Genomic DNA, 18,982 nt, shown 5'->3' with positions numbered 1-18,982 from the left:
AACACCAATAAAAAATAAATGTATTATAAAAAAAAACAACAATGTTTCACTCAGTAACAAATATTCCTTGGCATCCCTGTACCAAGGTACGAAATATACAAAGATAAAAGTCTTGCTCTCAAAAAGTGAAGTCTGGGGAGGAAGATGTAGGTATACACACACACATGCACACACAATTAACATACTGTATAATGAATGCTCTAATAATGACAAGCACAGGACATTACAAAGCACATATGCAGAATAAAAAACATAGGCTCGGGCAGCCTGCGTGACTCAGCGGCTTAGCACCGCCTTTGGCCCAGGGCCTGATCCTGGAGACCGGGGATCGAGTCCCACGTCGGGCTCCCTGCATGGAGCCTGCTTCTCCTTCTGCGCCTGTGTCTCTGGTCTCTGCCTCTCTCTCTCTCTCTCTCCCACCACCCCCCCCCCCCCCCCCGTCTCTGATGAATGACTAAATAAAAATTTAAAAAAACAAAAACACAGGCTCCCCATGAAAGCTCAACTGGCACCTTCTCAAGCCAGTTTTGTTGTTATTCAATGTCTTTTAGAAAAGAGGCAGAATGCTGCTGAAAGGAAGAAGGGCAATGAATAAAAGCCCTAAGTTGCAGAGCTCAACGCACACATGCACACACATATAAACACACCAAGAAAATTCTCCAATTCTGCTTATTTCCCTCATATGTTTCCCAGAAGGGTGTTCTGGTAAATGCAATTTTCTCCGCCATCTCATGCTTCAAGTACTGTTCTGTTATGCCCCACTTAAGCTAGGTAGTTTATTATTATAACTCTGCAGGGAGGAAGGACACCTAACAAAGGAATATGAAAAGATAGGGTACAGAAAAGGCTTCCCAGATTCTAAGCATACAATTTTAATACAATATTTAAAAATTAAAAATTGTGATCTTGGACAAATTAGTGGATTTCTTTGGGCTTAGGTTCCCTCACCTATATGAAGTAAGTAATAATACACCTCTAAGTTGCTGAGATTTAAATAAAATAATAGATGTTAAAGCATTTTATAAAAAGAAAAGCAACTTGTAAAGGTTAAGACAATAAAGTCTTAACAAAGTATTAATTTTTTTAAAAATTTATTTATTTATTCGTAAGACAGAGAAAGAGAGGCAAAGGCAGAGACACAGGCAGAGGAAGAAGCAGGCTCCATGCATGGAGCCTGAAATGGGTCTCGATCCCAGGACTCCAGGATCATACCCTGGGCCGAAGGCAGGCGCTAAACCGCTGAGCCACCCAGGGATCCCAGTATAAATATTTTTTAAAGACCAGGACATATCTGTATCTCTTGATACTTTGTGTGGATGTGTGGGTATTGAGGGGGGTGTACAAAAATAAGCATTGCAGCATTATCTAAAGTAAAATATTGGAAAAAATATGGAACAATGGATTACCCGGTTAAGTACTAGGTTAGTAAAAAATAAAACACTACTGTAAATAATAGTTATTGTAATTTATAACAGTGGTTCTCAAACTTTAATATACATGAAAATCACCTAAAAGGACTTGCTGAATCACAGATTACTAGGTCCCACTCCCAGAATTTGTGATTCAGTAGGTTCGAGATAAAGCCTAAGAAATTACACTTCTAACAAATTCCCAGTTGCTATTGACACTACTAGTCCAGAGAACAGTTTGAGAATCAGAGAATTATAAAATTACTCATCCTTACCCCACCAAAAACAGAAACATAATAATTAAATCAATTTATATATAGTTTTTAAAAGTTATATACACATAAAAGGGAGAAAAACGCCTAATAACAAGTCAAACCAAAGTAAAATAAACTTAAAAATTATTTCACTGACATTTTCAACCAACAAAGAATCTACTCTCATTTATTCAAGGTTGATTATCCAATTGAGAATTTTATATGTCTTGGAAATCCATCTCTCCCGCAGTATCTGTTAGACAAGGATATGGAATGCCTCAGTTCAGGAAAAAAAAATCTGAAATGCATATTAAACAACAGTGATAACTCCTAGAATAGTAGTTCTCATCCTTACTTACTAATAAGAATCATCAACTATGCTTTTAAAAATGCATATGCGCAGGCCTCTACCCAAATCTACCAACTCTGAATTTCAAGAGTAAGACCTAAGAATCTAATTTTGTAAAGTGCACAGGAGACTCTTACTTATACAATGCATTGTTGGAACCTACTTTAAAGCTATGTTTAATTCTGAGAATTCAAAATATTTCAAAGAAGCTAATGTCACCACCTTGTGAGGGCAATATTCAGGAATCTGAAAAAGCTTTATGATCTTTCTCATCACATAACCATCCTTCTCCCTCACACCCCAACATAACCATCCTTCTCCCTCACACCCCACTTCCCAACATCACAGAGATTGAGGAGCATCACTTCTGAGACTGATCAAATGCATTCTAAATAAAGCTGTTTTTTCTCTAGTTATTTGTGTTGACCAACTAAGTTATTTTATTTGGGCATCTCTGAACTACTTGGCCTTTCAGCTCTTGATACATTCACTATAAATAAAGAGAAATAACATCCTCAAACTATATTACCTGAAAAGAGATAATTTTTATCACAAACTGAAGTCAGGTTTGTCATGAATAAGCCCTAAGATGAAGAGAGTCACAAGACATCTTCCAAAGCTTTTTTATCATAACATCCTTTAAATAGTATTTAGGTCAAGTTAGTAAAAATTGCATGACGATAGATTACTATGTCCTCTCATTTTTCAAAAGTATTGATATCATGGCGCATACACACACACGCGCGCATGCACGCACACACATACACACACGAAGACCTGGGGAAAAGAGGTTAAAACCCCCAGCCAAAATTCTATTTTTAAGTAAAAAAATTACTTTCCATTAAGATCAGTCAATATTCACCAAGTTGCCAAAACTGACTTGTCAGGAGATCTATAACCAAGTTCATTAATGAACACCATGGCTTTAAATGTTTTCATGTATGATATTTCATGTTTAAGACCCAATTTAATATGCCAAGTTTTCTTTGCCAGGAAAAGAGTTGGAGACATTTATTAGTAAGATAATATTTTATTAAAATGGAACACACATTCCTTTGAGATCCTGGCAGAAAACATATCAAACATTTTAATCAAATGAAAATTTTTGCTGTTTCTATAAATATACATAAAAGTTATTAATTTTTACTACATTATTTATCTTTAAACATTTTACTATGAGACATCATATTCCTTATCCTTGAATTATATTATACATTTAAAAGATATATCATAAAACTTTGCCTTCTGCCTGGCAAAATTACATAAAAATAAACACCGAGGTCTTTTTTTTTCTTGCTTTTTCCTTCCTTAAAATGTTACTGATGCATAGCATACAGGAGGTTTGAAGACTTAATTTTAATACATGTGTACTAATATATCAAGACTAGATCGAGATCAATGACAAAAAAGCACTACATTGGGATCCCTGGGTGGCGCAGCGGTTTGGCGCCTGCCTTTGGCCCAGGGCGCGATCCTGGAGACCCGGGATCGAATCCCACATCAGGCTCCCGGTGCATGGAGCCTGCTTCTCCCTCTGCCTATGTCTCTGCCTCTCTCTCTCTCTCTCTCTCTCTCTCTGTGACTATCATAAATAAGTAAAAAATTAACAAGAAAAGCACTACATTAAAACATGCATTGTCAAAGCCATTTTTAAAATTTTAACAAATTATTAAAAAAAATAAAATAAAAAATAAAATAAAATAAAATTTTAACAAATTATTGTAATTTTTTACTATTATTCTTTTATATTTTTTATAAACTAATGGAACTCTGAAAGTCTGGTATTTTCCTACAAGTACATTTAGGATCATTATGTCTCTTGAGAAGAGAATCTGTCCTCATCAGAGTACAGATATTGTATAGCTATACAAAATATTAGCCAATGTCACTAACTAACAGCAATTTACTTTCTAGGCAGGAAGCATTTCAGTAACTTTTATCACTTACTGGTTTCAAACATCTAAAGAAGATTCTTTTTAATTAAAGGAGTTTATTAACTAATGTGAAGTATTTTCATTCACCCAAAATAAGCTGATTCTAAGCTATTTGTGGAGTATATTTTGCTTTAGGTATACTAAAAAACTTGAAAATAAACATAATTAGGTGGCCAGATAAAAAGCCCTTGCTGGATAGCAAGACTTTAGCTATTCAGAAACTTTGTATCCCTCATTCAATTTCCACAAAACTGCCTTATATCTTAACTTACATCAAAAAAAGATAGACGGTATTTTTGACTATGCAAGTATCTTGAAATATAACCTAAATCCCAAATATAATTATCAGAAGAGCCAAGAGATTCCGTAGAAGTTCAGTATTTTACACAATCCTTCAAAAAGCCTGGATCTGAAAAAACATGAAACTCCAGACCACGTATCTTCTTCCACTCCTATACTAATCAGCCAGACTAAAAGATGTGCAAGGCACTGAATCTTACACCTCTTCTTTGTTATCTATTCTAAGTAGTAGTTCTTGAAACAAGATACTATACTCTGGACACAGTGGGCACTGAAAATAGTGTGTACCCCAATTATTTAAAATAATCCCAGGTGAAACATATCTGTTTTCTACTTTCAAGAAAACTGAGTCCAGCTTAAAACCAGGGAAATGATGGTCCTATGTTCCATGGATTCCTAACAAAATCTAATAAAGGATGAGAAAATATGCTTGGAAAGACTATGAAAATTTCAGTTGATTTAGACTGCTATTATCAAATACCTTTAGAGACAGTTTTCAATGAGAGAAAGAACTTAAATGTTCAAGTCAGACATACATCCAGATTCAAACCCACGTCTTCCATTTCTTAGTTCTGATCCTCAGTAAGTCACTTAACCACTCTGAGCCTCAGATTCATCTATAAAATGGGAGTAATAATAAAAATTATAGAAGCATAGCTGCTGGGAAGCTTTTAGATATAATTAGTGTTCAGCAACAAGTGTTGACAAGGATGTGAATCAGAAGCCTCATAGATTGCTGATGAGAATGTAAAACAGTATAGTCTCTTTGGAAAACAGCCTGGCAGTTCCTTGAACAAACACAGCTAACAGGGGGATTCCTGTATGGCTCAGCGGTTTAGTGCCTGCCCTTCGGCCCACGACTTAGTCCTGGAGTCCTGGGATGGAGTCCCGCATCGGGCTTCTTGCATGGAGCCTGTTTCTCCCTCTGCTTCTCTCTCTGCCTGTGTCTCTGCCCCTCTCTCTCTCTGTGTCTCTCATGAATGAATAAAATCTTTTAAAAAATGAAAAAAAAAAAACACAGCTAACACATTACTGAGCAATTCCACTCCTAGGCATATACTCAAGAGAAATGAAAACACATGTACATGAAAAAAACTTGCATGTGAATGTTCATAAAAGTGTTATTCATCATAGCCACGTGAAACAACTCAAATGTCCATCAACTAATGAATGTATTAATAAAATGTGGTATATCCAAACAATGGAATATTATTTAGCAATAAACAGGAACGAAGTATTGATAGATGTTATAACATCGATGAGCCTCAAAAACATTATGCTAAGTAAAAAAAGCCAGTTGCAACAGACCACATATTGTATGATTCCATTTATATAAAATGTTCAAAACAAGTAAATCTATGGAAAGCAAATTAGTGGTTGCCTAAGGCTGGGCAAATGGGGGTAAGAGGAAAGGTAACAGCTAAGACATGTGAGCTTTCTTCTTGTGGTAATGAAAATGTCCTAAAATTCTTGTGGTAATGGATATACAACCTTGAATATACTAAAAAAGCCACTGGGTTATACACTTTACATTAGTGAATTACATGGTCATTAGATCTTAATAAAGCTGTTAAAAAATTCCTGTGCCACAGAATACATTTATATATTGAATATCCAAACTCATACATCTAAAAGCAGAGGATAAATTAGGAATATATAGATATTATATATGTATAAATACATTATCTTACTTATGTATTTAAGGACAGTTAAATATCTTCCTCCCATACATTTAAGAAATTGACTTTTTTCTAGCCATGATAAAGTAACTGATATCAGATTAGTCCTCCTTGAGTAACATCTCAAACTAGACAAAATATATGACTCTACTATTTTCAGGACTGAAATAACTGGCAGTCTAGGTATACCACATCTGCTCCAGCTTTCTGCCTGGGACACTTTCCCAACTGCATCACAGGGAAGTAAAGCCTAAGCGAAGCATGATGGTCTCACTGAATTGAGAAATCAGAGTTTTGGGCTAACGGAGTGCCTAGACTTTATAGGACAGGATACTGGAAAGTAGACAACAATGCAGAAGGGGTGGCTCCAGAAATTTGCATGGGGATTTGGGGGTTCCTTGGGCACCTTTGACTGGGAGTACCAGGCTACATGTAAGCCAGGGTAAGACTCCATAAGGCCTAGAAGAATCACTGCTACAAGCCTGAGAGCTGAATAGATGGCTACAGAACTGCTGAGAGATATCAGAATTCCAGTTCAGCCAGAGTGGAGCCAGAATGGAGACATTTTTGCACACCCTTGGCACACAGGCTTTCAATGGAAATGTGAAAATTCAACACTCTTTAAAGACAACATAAATGAGACTTCCTATAATGTGCCATCCAAATAATAAAAAATTACTAAATATGCAAATAAGCAGGAAAGTGTGATTCATAATGGCAGGGGGCAGGAAGTAGCCAAAAGAAATAGACCACAAGAAGACTCCAGGGATGGAAACAACAGGCAAGAACTTTAAAATGGCAATGAATATGTTCAAAGCACTTAAAAGTACAGTATCAAAAATGAAAATTTCACTGGATAGGCTTAAAAGTAGATTGAAAATTACAAAAGAGGGATGCCTGGCTGGCTCAGTCAGTAGAGCATCAAGAAACTCTTGATCTTGGGCTTATGAGTTGGAGACCCACATTGGATGTAGAGATTACTTAAAAATAAAATATTAAAAAAGAATTACAAGGGCACCTGGGTGACTCAGTTAGTTAAGCATCCGACTCTTGATTTCAGCTCAGATCATGGTCTCAGGGTCCTAGGACTGAGCCCCGAGTCAGTTTTGTACTCGGTAGGGACTCTGCTTGAGGACTCTCTCTCTTTCCCTCTGCCCCTCCTCCTGCTCATGCTCTCTCTAATAAAATAACATTTCAAAAAATTTTTTTAATTACAGAAGGGCCAATGAGCCAGAAAACAGATCAACAGAAACTATCTACTTAAATACAGATTATTACCAAACAGTTTAACATATGCAAATCCTTGGAATCCAAAAAGGAAAGAAGAGAAAATGGAGCAGAAAAAAATATTTGAAGAAATAAATAATGGCCCCAAAATTTCCACATTTGTTGAAAAACATCACCTATGGATCGCAAAAGCTCAGTGAACTGCCAGCAGGATGATTACAAAGATACCACATTAGTCACATCACATTCAAACTGCAAAAAAAACAAAGATAAAGGGGAAAGATGCTACTAGTGAGGAAAAAAGGCACATTACACAGAAGAGAACAAGCATATAAATTATAGGTAACTTCTCATCAGAAACAATAAAAGTCAAAGACAATGGAGTGACCCAACTGTCAACCCAATCTCACTACCCTGCAAAAATTATCTTCCAAAAATTAGGGTGAAATAAAGACATTTTCAGACAAGTGAAAGCTAAAAGAATTATCACCAGTAAAACTGCACTAGAAATGCTGAGGGAAATTCTTCAGCCCGAAAGGAAATGATACCAGATGGAAACTCAAACCTATGCACTGGTCTGAGGAAGGAAAGAAAAGTCAAAGTTGGTAACTATAAAAGACTTTTTTCTATGTCTTAATCTCTTCAAAAGAGAACTGTGTTTAAAGCAAAACTAACATCGTATTATGAAGTTTATAAAGTATGCAGCACAAAGTCTGGGATGAAGTAATTAGGATTGGACTTGTTATAAGTGTCTTAGGTGGAATGGTATAATATTAACTCTATACAGTGATAAATTAAAGATGGATGGCGTAACACCTCGGAACACCCATTTGAAAAACAGAAAGAGGTACAACTAAAAATGCAAGAGAAGAAAACATAGTACTTACTAAAAAATATTCAATTTGTTCAATATAGCTAAGGAAACTATTACATAAAATACCTCTACAGTAAAACAAAAAACAATTCCCCCAAGGAAAAAATTGGCTTATAATGTAAAACACATTTTATCAGAGAAATAATATTTTAAAATATGACTATAATGTAAAATCTTTGGATAAAGTTAGCTAAAATAAAATTTGAGACTGGACAAGAATCTAACCACCTAATATGTGCACTTGTTTCAGAATAAAACAATTCCATGATGCAGAAAGAAAAAAACACAGTAGTACACAGAGCCTGTTTACCCAACTCTGAACTATAACTAGCTGAAGATCAGTCATTTTAAGAAATGAAGTTTATAAATCAAGTACTCTTAATATTTGTACATATTAGAAATAAACTTCAAAGTCTACTAATATAAAAAGTCATTAAAAATTTATTAAAAGCTGAATGTTAACCAATACTGCATCACTTAATTTTAGTCTTCAGAGTAGGTAAAATTCACATAACTCAAAATTCAAAACATAAAAAAAAGGAACATAATAATACGTCTCTGCCTCTTGCCCCCATTCTCCAACCACCAAAGAGGGAAAAATAAATACTGCTAAAATATAATCAAGGGATATATGTTCCCAATTGTTTCCTGTGGAATCACTGACATGGTAACACTTTTCCTAACACCAGAAATAACATTTTCTTTTTGAATTAGGATTATGTCAAAGTTCACAAAACAAGAAAACATCTGGATGACATGTGAATGCCAAAAAAAAGATCAAATGGAATGTCAAAATAAAGCTAGACCAAGGAATACTGTGAAGACAAAATAAGACAAAAAAAAAACTATCAGCTAAGGTTCTGTTAAGTCAGTCCTGACCAACACATGACAGGAAATCTGCAGCAATGGAACAAAAGACAGGGTTACAAGTTTCTGTGCCTAGTTCCCAAATTAGTCACTGAAGAATGGACAGCACAAACCGGACTTAGAAACTAACTCCTGCATATACATCAGATTATTCCTGAAGACTGACACCAAAAAAAGCCAAACGGCATCTGTGAGATTCAAATGAACATTCAAAAAAATTTACAAAGAAAGACATCAACTTACCATAGGCCTCCTCAAGTACTTTATATTTCCAAGACTGAATTGCCAACCCTCAATTATTAAGGGGCAAATTATTCAGCTAGGAGTAATTCTAGCTCTTATTTGTCCTTCTCTGCTTTCAGTTTAGCCACTTCACTACTTATTAATGATTTCACCTGAGAAGTAAAAGAAGTTCAGCAAAACCACAACTGCCTGGAGGGCCCTTAGGCCACCATTTCTCTAAATTATCAGAAGACCAAAAGTGGTGAGATATTTAACTGCTCCTGTACTGCTAAGAGAATACTATGAGCCTGCTGGCCTGTTGGGCCCATAACTATGGCAAATAATAAAATCTACTCTTGACCTAAGACCCTGAATTCAAAAGAAGTTGGTAGGAGGGGACACAAGTGTTTTCTACAGAATTCCTTATTTCAGGTATATCTTTCACAATTAAACACCAACACATTTTTTACACTTTCATGAGAAACACTAGAAGTAACTTAGAAATTGGTCCCTGTGGAAACAGGGCAAACCAGTAATGTGGCAAAAGCCATATTACTGCCACCAATAGTTTATTTCTTGCTAGCAGACTACCTCTCTAAAAATATAATCATATTCCCAGCCTCCTTTGCAACTAGGCATGTACAGGCAGATGAAGCAAACTTAGCCAATAAAATAAGACAAAGTCTATTGCAATAATTTCTGGTAGAAATTGTCTTTTCAGAGGAAAGGGGGGGGGGGAAATTTGCATTAAAGATAAACTGTCGGGCAGCCCCAGGGGTTTGGCACCGCCTGCAGCCCAGGGCGTGATCCTGGAGACCCTGGATCGAGTCCCACATCAGGCTCTCTGTATGATGCCTGCTTCTCCCTCTGCCTGTGTCTCTGCCTCTCTCTCTCTCTCTCTGTCTCTATGAATAAATAAATAAATAAATAAATAAATAAATAAACAAACAAACAAACAAATCTTTTAAAAAAATGTTGGTGGAAGAAGAGGAGGGAAGGACAGTTTAAAGATTTATTTATTTATTTATGATAGACATACAGAGAGAGAGAGGCAGAGACACAGGCAGAGGGAGAAGCAGGCTCCATGCAGGGAGCCCGATGCGGAACTCGATCCCGGGACTCCAGGATCGCGCCCTGGGCCAAAGGCAGGCACCAAACCACTGAGCCACCCAGGGATCCCTCCACCAACATTTTTGTATAAAATTATCATGCTTGGAGTTGCAGAAGCCATCCAGCAATGATGAGAAGAATCATAACCAACATGCAGAAAAATAGAAAGTACCCAGGACTACTGAACTTGGTGAAGGAAATTCTTTAGTACTACTTAAGCGATTTATCTTTGAGGATCATTGCATTTTTAACCCACAAGTTCACTCTTAAGAGGATAAATCACAGACCATAATTTTGAATTGATGTTCTCAATTACTTAATTAACAAAATTACAATCCACATGTGTTTACTGAGCATCTATTATGTTCCACACACTATGCAACAGAGCTTTCATATGCATTACTTTGTTTCAATTATCAAAATAATCCCATTAGATATCATAATTATTACCATTTTACAGATAAGATACATGAGGCTCAGAGAAGTTTAAGTGACCTGTGGTGATTTAGGGCCAAAGTCACACAGTTAGGACAGCCCTGGTGGCTCAGTGGTTTAGCGCCACCTTCAGCCCAGGGCCTGATCCTGGAGACCCAGGATCTAGTCCTGCATGGGGCTACCTGCATGGATGGAGCCTGCCTCTCCCTCTGCCTGTGTCTCTGCCTCTCTCTCTCTCTCTCTCTCTCTTTCTCTCTCTCTCTCTCTCTCTCTCTCTGTGTCTCATGAATAAATAAATAAAATCTTTAAAAAAAAATCACACAGTTAATAAGAGATTAAGACTAGGATTCATACCCAGGTAGTATGCCTCTAAACTAGTGCTCATTCTAACATATCACAGCTATCCTACCACACAGATCACCTTCACCATTTCTCTTATTTATATATTGGGTATGCTTTAAAAGACCAAATTTTAAAAATGCACACAAAAACTCTTTCAACATTTCTATTCTTAACCCAAGTGGTGGGTAACTTGGGTTACTAAGCAAGCCTTAGTTCAACTTCATCTGGCTCATGAAAGTATCCTCTGTTTTCAAATCTATAAATCATAAAACAACTTCTCCTACATTGGGTTGCAAAAGCCATCCCATCCAGACTGAAATCTTCGTATTTTAGGAGCAGATAAGAATCTATGAACAATGCCTTATGAGCTCATAAACCATTAAATAGCAATAGGAAAAGGTATTGTTAAAACTGACTCTTTCAAGTAAGCAGTGATCTGTGACAAAAAGTTTTAGTAAACAGATTCTCTCAAACAGTATTTCCCTATTTCCTCCTCTGCCTAGTTTGTACCTCCTACTCTTAATCTCCCCTCCAGAACTGTGGACGTCTATATTTAAAATGTAAATTCATTTAGTCAGTTAAAGTTCCATTTTATCTTTTCATTTTATTTTTTTTAAAGATTTTATTTATTTATTCATGAGAGAGAGAGAGAGAAAGGGGGGGGGGGGCAGAGACACAGGCAGAGGGAGAAGCAGGCTCCATGCAGGGAAACCGATGTGGGACTCGATCCGGGATTCCAGGATCACGCCCTGAGCCAAAGGCAGGCGCCAAACTGCGGAGCCACCCAGGGATCCCCTATCTTTTCATTTTAAAATCAGGTAATCTTTTTTTTTTTTCCCCCTCTCATTCAAAGTAATGTTAAGTATGGTCCTACTTGATTTTTTTCCATGCAGACCTATTTTTAAAAATTCTCCCCCTCATGTTTACATCATTTTTAAGTTCTCTTTTTTTTTTTTCTAAGATTTTATTTATTCATGAGAGACACAGAGAGAGAGACAGAGAGAGAGGCAGAGACACAGGCAGAGGGAGAAGCAGGCTCCATACAGGGAGCCTGATGTGGGATTCAATCCCGGGACTCCAAGATCACGCCCTGGGCCGAAGGCAGGGTTTAAGATGAGGACATCATCCTAAACTGCTGAGCCACCCAGGGATCCCTTAAGTTCTCATTTTATTTATTTTTTTAAAGGTTTTATTTATTTATTCATAGAGACAGAGAGGCAGAGGGAGAAGCAGGCACCATACAGAGAGCCTGACGTGGGACTTGATCCAGGGTCTCCAGGATCATGCCCTGGGCTGCAGGCGGTGCTAAACCGCTGCGCCACCGGGGCTGCCCAAGTTCTCATTTTAAAAAACACTGAATTGAGAGGGGCACCTGGGTGGCTCAGTCAATTTAAGCATCTGACTCTTGATTTCAGTTCAGGTAATGATCTCAGGGAGATCAAGCCCCAAGTCAGGATCCACACTGGGCATGGAGCATCCTTATGATTCTCTCTCTCCTCAAACCACAAGAGACTCTTAATAATTGGAAACAAACTGAGGGTGGCTGAAGGGGAAGGAGGTGATGGGACAGGGTAACCAGGTAATGGACATTAAAGAGGGCACATGATATAACGAGCAGTGGGTATAAGACTGATTAATCAAAAAAAAAAAAAAAAAAAGACTGATGAATCACTGAATTCTACCTCTGAAACTAAACTAATTTTCTCTCTCCCTCTACCTCTATCCCCCCCATTCCCTCCTCCTCTAAACAAACAAAAAAAATTGAAAATTTAAAAAAAAAAAAAAACAGTGAATTGAGAAGTAATACAATTTTCGAATGAATAAAAAAAGATCTCGGTCCAGTATCTGATCAGCTACTTCCAGTTTTTATCATATCAAAAACAACACTGGGGATCCCTGGGTGGCTCAGCAGTTTGGCACCCGCCTTCCTCCCAGGGTGTGGTCCTGGAGTCCCAGGATCCAGTCCCGCATTGGGCTTCCTGCATGATGCCTGCTCCTCCCTCTGCCTGTGTCTCTGCCTCTCTCTCTCTCTCTTTCTCTTTCTGTGTCTCTCATGAATAAATATATAAAATCTTAAAAAACAACAACACTGATTACAAGACACATCATGTTCCACTAAGAAAAAATGCTGCCAACTAGACTGATACAATACCCTATCACTTACAGTTTTTATTCATACTTATTAAAAACATGCTTTTAAACTTATTTAGTCAGATCTTTAGGATATATTGCTCATTCATAATTTTAAAAAGATAAATTGATGCATAAACTGGTCACACTGAGGAGTCAAGCTCTTCTGAATCAATTTTTAAATCAATCACTGATACCTTTATCTTTCCACATTATATCATCCTCTGTGCCATCAAAAGCCCAGATGACCCAACATTTGTATTCCAACCATTATCTCTGGGATTTTCTTTCAAGCCTGCCAAATCGTTTCTTCAAGTTCTACACATAAAGAGACACTGACAACTACACATCAAAGCCAAAAGCAACTATAAGATGTATGTGAATTTCGGAAGAATGCAAAAAACAAAAAACAATTGTGCTTCTTAGAATTAATGAAACACAATAATCTCCACTGTTACCTTGAATAAGACAACATGCTTCCCAGGCTCCAATTTCTATTAACAATAGCACCTACCAATACTGAAGATCTACCATGCTCAGCATTTCACTTATCTCATTTAACTTTTACAGAAAAGCAAAAAGGCAAGCATTAACCTTGTTTTACATACATGAAATATGAGGCTCACAGAACCTTAGTAACTTGTCCAAGATTACCCAACTAATAAGTGGCAGAGTTGGGTTTCAATCTCTGGTCTACCTTCAAAGTCCTTATTCTTATTCTTTTTACCACTTCAGTAACTCTCAAAATTTAATGCATGTCTGAATCACTTCAGATGACTCTTCGAGAGTGAGAAAAATATTGCAAATGTTACATATATTTGCAAATAAAATAACTTATATATATATGCATGCATATAAAGACTTCTCATAATGCAATAAGACAAATAACCCAATTAAAAAATGGTCACAGGATCTGAATAGACATGTCTCCAAATGCCTAATAAGCACATGAAAAAATACTCAATAGCACAGACTATTATAAAAATGCAGGGATCCCTGGGTGGCGCAGCGGTTTGGCGCCTGCCTTTGGCCCAGGGCGCGATCCTGGAGACCCGGGATCGAATCCCACGTCGGGCTCCCGGTGCATGGAGCCTGCTTCTCCCTCTGCCTGTGTCTCTGCCTCTCTCTCTCTCACTGTGTGCCTATCATAAATAAATAAAAATTTTTTAAAAATGCAAATAAAAGCCACAACAACGATACCACTTCACACCCACTATGATGGCTATAATCAAAGACAGACAGTAACAAGCATTAGCAACAAAGTAGAGAAACTGAAACCTTCATAACATGACTGCTAGTGGAAATATAAAATGGTGCAGCCACTTTGGATATCAACTTGAAAGTTCCTCAAAAATTAAACACAGAGTTACCACATAACCCAGCAATTTAAAAAAAAAAAAAAAAAAAAAAAAAAAAACCAGCAATTTCACTACCAGGTTTTTTTTTTTTTTTAATTTTTATTTATTTATGATAGCCACAGAGAGAGAGAGAGAGAGGCACAGAAACACAGGCAGAGGGAGAAGCAGGCTCCATGCACCGGGAGCCCGATGTGGGATTCGATCCCGGGTCTCCAGGATCGCGCCCGGGCCAAAGGCAGGCGCCAAACCGCTGCGCCACCCAGGGATCCCTTCACTACCAGGTTTATACTCAAGATAAATGAAAACATAAGTCCACACAAAAATTCATACATGAATGTTCAAAGGAATATTATTCATAATAGCCAAAAAGTCCATCAACTGATAAGTGGATTAATAAAATGTGATAGGATATCCATCCGACGGAGTATTATGTACCAATGAAAAGGAATGAAGTACTGATGCTATAACATGGATAAACCTTGAAAACATTATGCTAAGTAAAAGCCAGTCACAGAAAACCACACAATTTATGATTCCATTCTTACAAATTTCATTTCTATAGAGAAAGAAAGTAATTGCTTAAGGCTGGAGAAAATTATGGAAAGTGACTGCTAATAAGTACAGTTTCTTTTTGGAGGAGCAAAAATGTTCTTAAGTTAAGTGGTGATGATTATAAAACCCCATGAATATACTAAAAAACTTTAAGTAGGTTAATTGTATGGTATGTGAATTATATCTCAGTAAAACTTTTTTAAAACAGTCTAGACCAGATTACTTCAAAGGTTCCCTTCTACACCTAACAGTCTCTGAGACAATGAAAAAATTCTCAGAGCATCCATAAACAGACAAGAATCCAATCCCCAGCAAGTCCCACAAACCTACAGTTTAGGAAAGGTAACATTTAGTACAGTAATTCCTCACTTGAGGTCACTAGACCTCCAGGTGTCTACAAAGAAAGGACAGGTGCTTCTCAAGCCAGTTCCCATTTTTCAGAACATCTGTGAGAAACCATACACTCAGCCTTCTCTGAGGTAGTTTCAAGTATCTTTGACTTTGTCTAGACTCATGTTAGTAGTTTTAAAATACTGACTCAAAGCTGACTGACAGCTTGATGTATGAAAAATAAAATATAAGAAAACAAATTATTAGTTAATATGTACTTTTTGATAGGCAAAATGTTTCAAGAAATGGGACTTATAATGGTTTCCTTGATTAAAAGCTTGGGAAATATAGACAGAGAGGATAGTGCACTTGTCTAGAAATTACAGAAATAGCTTAGCATTTTTTCTCAATATGATTCACTTCATCTCACTGTGCCTCAGTTTCCATTTTCATTGACAAATATGACAGTGTTCAACTGACTCTGAAATTCTATGATTTTCCATATTATATAATTACCTAAATATGTCTGCTAAGAAAGTAGTTCTTTATATTCAAGGTCCTTGCAAACTTTCTTTATTGACTCTACATCCTAAAAACAAACAACACTATATATGTGATATTAATAAATAATACATAGGCTGTAGTATTTAGGAATTTACTTATAAGTGGCCTTAGAAAGCAAAGGGAAAAAATAATTATAATAAACTAAAAAGAAAGTAAAGTTTGCCTGTCTACTGCAGACAGCAAAAGTCAACAGGAAACACTTCAGTATAAAATCTCCCCAAAGCATGGAATGTCCCTGATTATCAACAAATGAGTTATCTTTCCTTCTTATATTTTACTCCCAACACAACAGCTTCCAAATACATCCCTGGAACAAATGAACTGAAGAAGGGGAGGAGAGCGAAGGAAAAATACTGTATCATAACTGGTTTCCTCCCTTCAAAATTCCAGGAGATGAAAAGTGGGGGAAGGGAGTGGAAACTAGCCATAAGCCAGCATGAAATTCTCCTATTTACAGCTTGATACACTACATCTCCTATTACATCTCTTACTTACAGCTTAATAATCATTGTGGTCTTTTACTTTTTCATTCTTTCTAAAGTCATAAAAATTTTTCTCTACTAATAATTTCTTTATATTACAAAAAGCCACTTGCATTTTTTGTTTTTTTTTTTGGAATGAATTCACACTAACTTAAATTGAGCATAATACTGGTCAGGGCATCGGTGAAAAGGACTACAATTTGTGGGTTTGGGGGGAGGAGAGTGGTGGGAGCCTCAAAAACAAAAGCAGAGAGGCGCCTGGCTGGCTCAGACGCCATAGCATGAAAATCTTGATCGCGGGATCCCCGGGTGGCTCAGCGGTTTGGCACCTGCCTTTGGCCCAGGGCGCGATCTTGGAGTCCCGGGATCAAATCCCACATCGGGCTGCCTGTGTGGGGCCTGCTTTTCCCTCTCCCTGTGTCTCTGCCTCTCTCTGTGTGTCTCTCATGAATAAATAAAATCTTTAAAAAAAAATCTTGATCACTAGGCTGTAAGTTCAAGTACCAGATGGGGGTAAAGATTGCTTAAAACACACACACACACACACCCACACACACACACAGAGAGACACCCCAAAGGAAAAGCAGCAAGCAAAATCTTTTAAAACATAACATATAAAAACTCAAGTTCAGAGACTTCCAATGAATTTTTAAAATGTCATTCTACTTGCTAGGACAAACCAGAAAAGCCAGACCACCTGCATCCTCAAGCAACTAAAGTTATCATGAATACCAGGAGTATGCAATTTTCAACTTTCAATTCAATATTATCATTGGAAAAAAAAAAAAGCAAGTAAGAAACCTAAACTCACTTTTTAGGAGGTAATATTGTATTCTGCTCACAATTACATAGGAGTAAAGGGATTCAGTTCAATAATTTAACATAAAAGAACACATATCTTTGAAAAAAATAATCTATTAATTCTCGGAACACCAACAATCTCTGTATTTACATATCATATGTAAACGTAGATATACTCAAATTCAAATAGCACAGTATGTTTTAAAGCGCCCACATGGGGCAGCCCCAGTGGCACAGCGGTTTAGCGCCGCCTGCAGCCCAGGGTGTGATCCTGGAGACCCTGGATCGAATCCCACGTCAGGCTCTCTGCTTGGTGCCTGCTTCTCCCTCTGCCTGTGTCTCTGCCTCTCTCTCTCTCTCTCTCTCTCTCTCTCTGTGTGTGTGTGTGTGTGTGTCTCTGTGTCTCTATGAATAAATAAATAAAATCTTAAAAAAATAAAATAAAATAAAGTGCCCACATGAATCAAAGTATCACACAAGCCTAACAGACACCACTCTAGCCCCCTACAAACAGAGGAATAACACATTTCACCGAAAAACAAGTAAAGTGCATTTAAATATAACCAGTTACATTCATTTAACAATTCTGCCAGCCGAAACAAAGGGTACAAAGACAAAGAAATGAATTAAGACTTAGCCCCTGACTTTAAGGAATTCAGGAGGGGGGAAGCAAGAAACATGTGTAAAATCAAAATCCTCTGAGATCACAAAGAACAACAAACTTGCAAACTTAGTGGCAACCAGAATTTGCCAGGTGAAAAAGTGGGAATAAAGGTACCAACGAGCAAAGAGAAGAGCGCGTATAAAGGCATGAATGTACAAAGCACATTTAGATAACCAGAAGTCCTGAGTGGTCAGGGCAAGGGGAATAAGAAGGAAGGATGAATAAGCATGAAATGGTAGTAATTATGTCAGGAAAGGAAGCTTGTGGCAAGGTTGCAGAGGGTCATAAGGTGTGTAGTCTTTATCTAGAAGGCCACAGAGAACTCAGTATATAATAAACAATGTTTTTAGAAAGTTAACTGGTGACAATGTGGAAGGCAGACTTAAAAGAAGATACTGGGGGACAGAAGATAGGAGAACACCGCTGCAATAGTTGGGATATTATTGCAGTAACACAAGAGAAATGTGATGGGGTCAGCGATAATATAAACAACAGCAGAACAACCTATATCAACTTGGCAGTGATTCTGTGTCCCTCTACTTGACCATAGACTCCTGTACAGAGGTATAGGCAATGGGGGAAAAAAAGAAAAGAATGCAAACAAGAAGTCTTCAGAAGATGTAATCACAGGACTTAATGACCACTAACCTTCCATACCCCACAGAGAATCTTCATTTAAACATTAATTTGGCCTTTCTAAACTGCTTCTGAAAATTTATTACTTTCTTCATGTAGAGATCGCTACTAAAATACCCTACTTCACTTAATAGATGTTTAAAACTTTGAATTTTTAACCACACGAAGAGTTTCAGGTATTTTACACAGGAATTACTGAAGTCTAAAAATTCCCCTGTGACCACATGAAAAAAAGAAACAAATGCAGAATTAAAATAGAATACTTCCCAGTGAGAACACAATGATCTTGGTTTATCCAAGTTTGGATTAAGACTAATTTATATGCCCTAGTTAGAAACCCTAGACAGTAGAAATAGTCACAAATAATACCTAAATTAAATATGGGACAGGAAAAAAGGAACTCTTTAAAATCTTTGGGCTCCAAACAATTCAGCTATCCAAACACATAATATTATTATAACAA

At 37.1% G+C, this 18,982-nt stretch overlaps 1 protein-coding gene across 4 annotated transcripts in view; it reads right to left on the bottom strand.

The window, feature by feature from the left end:
* Window positions 1-18,982, bottom strand: part of FCHSD2 (FCH and double SH3 domains 2) — a 327,826-nt gene that overhangs the window by 294,963 nt on the left and 13,881 nt on the right. The window lies entirely within an intron of this gene.

The sequence above is a fragment of the Canis lupus genome, chromosome 21 (assembly GCF_011100685.1).
Source record: "Canis lupus familiaris isolate Mischka breed German Shepherd chromosome 21, alternate assembly UU_Cfam_GSD_1.0, whole genome shotgun sequence".
Lineage (NCBI taxonomy): Eukaryota > Metazoa > Chordata > Mammalia > Carnivora > Canidae > Canis > Canis lupus.
This window is presented reverse-complemented; position numbering and strand designations above follow the sequence as displayed.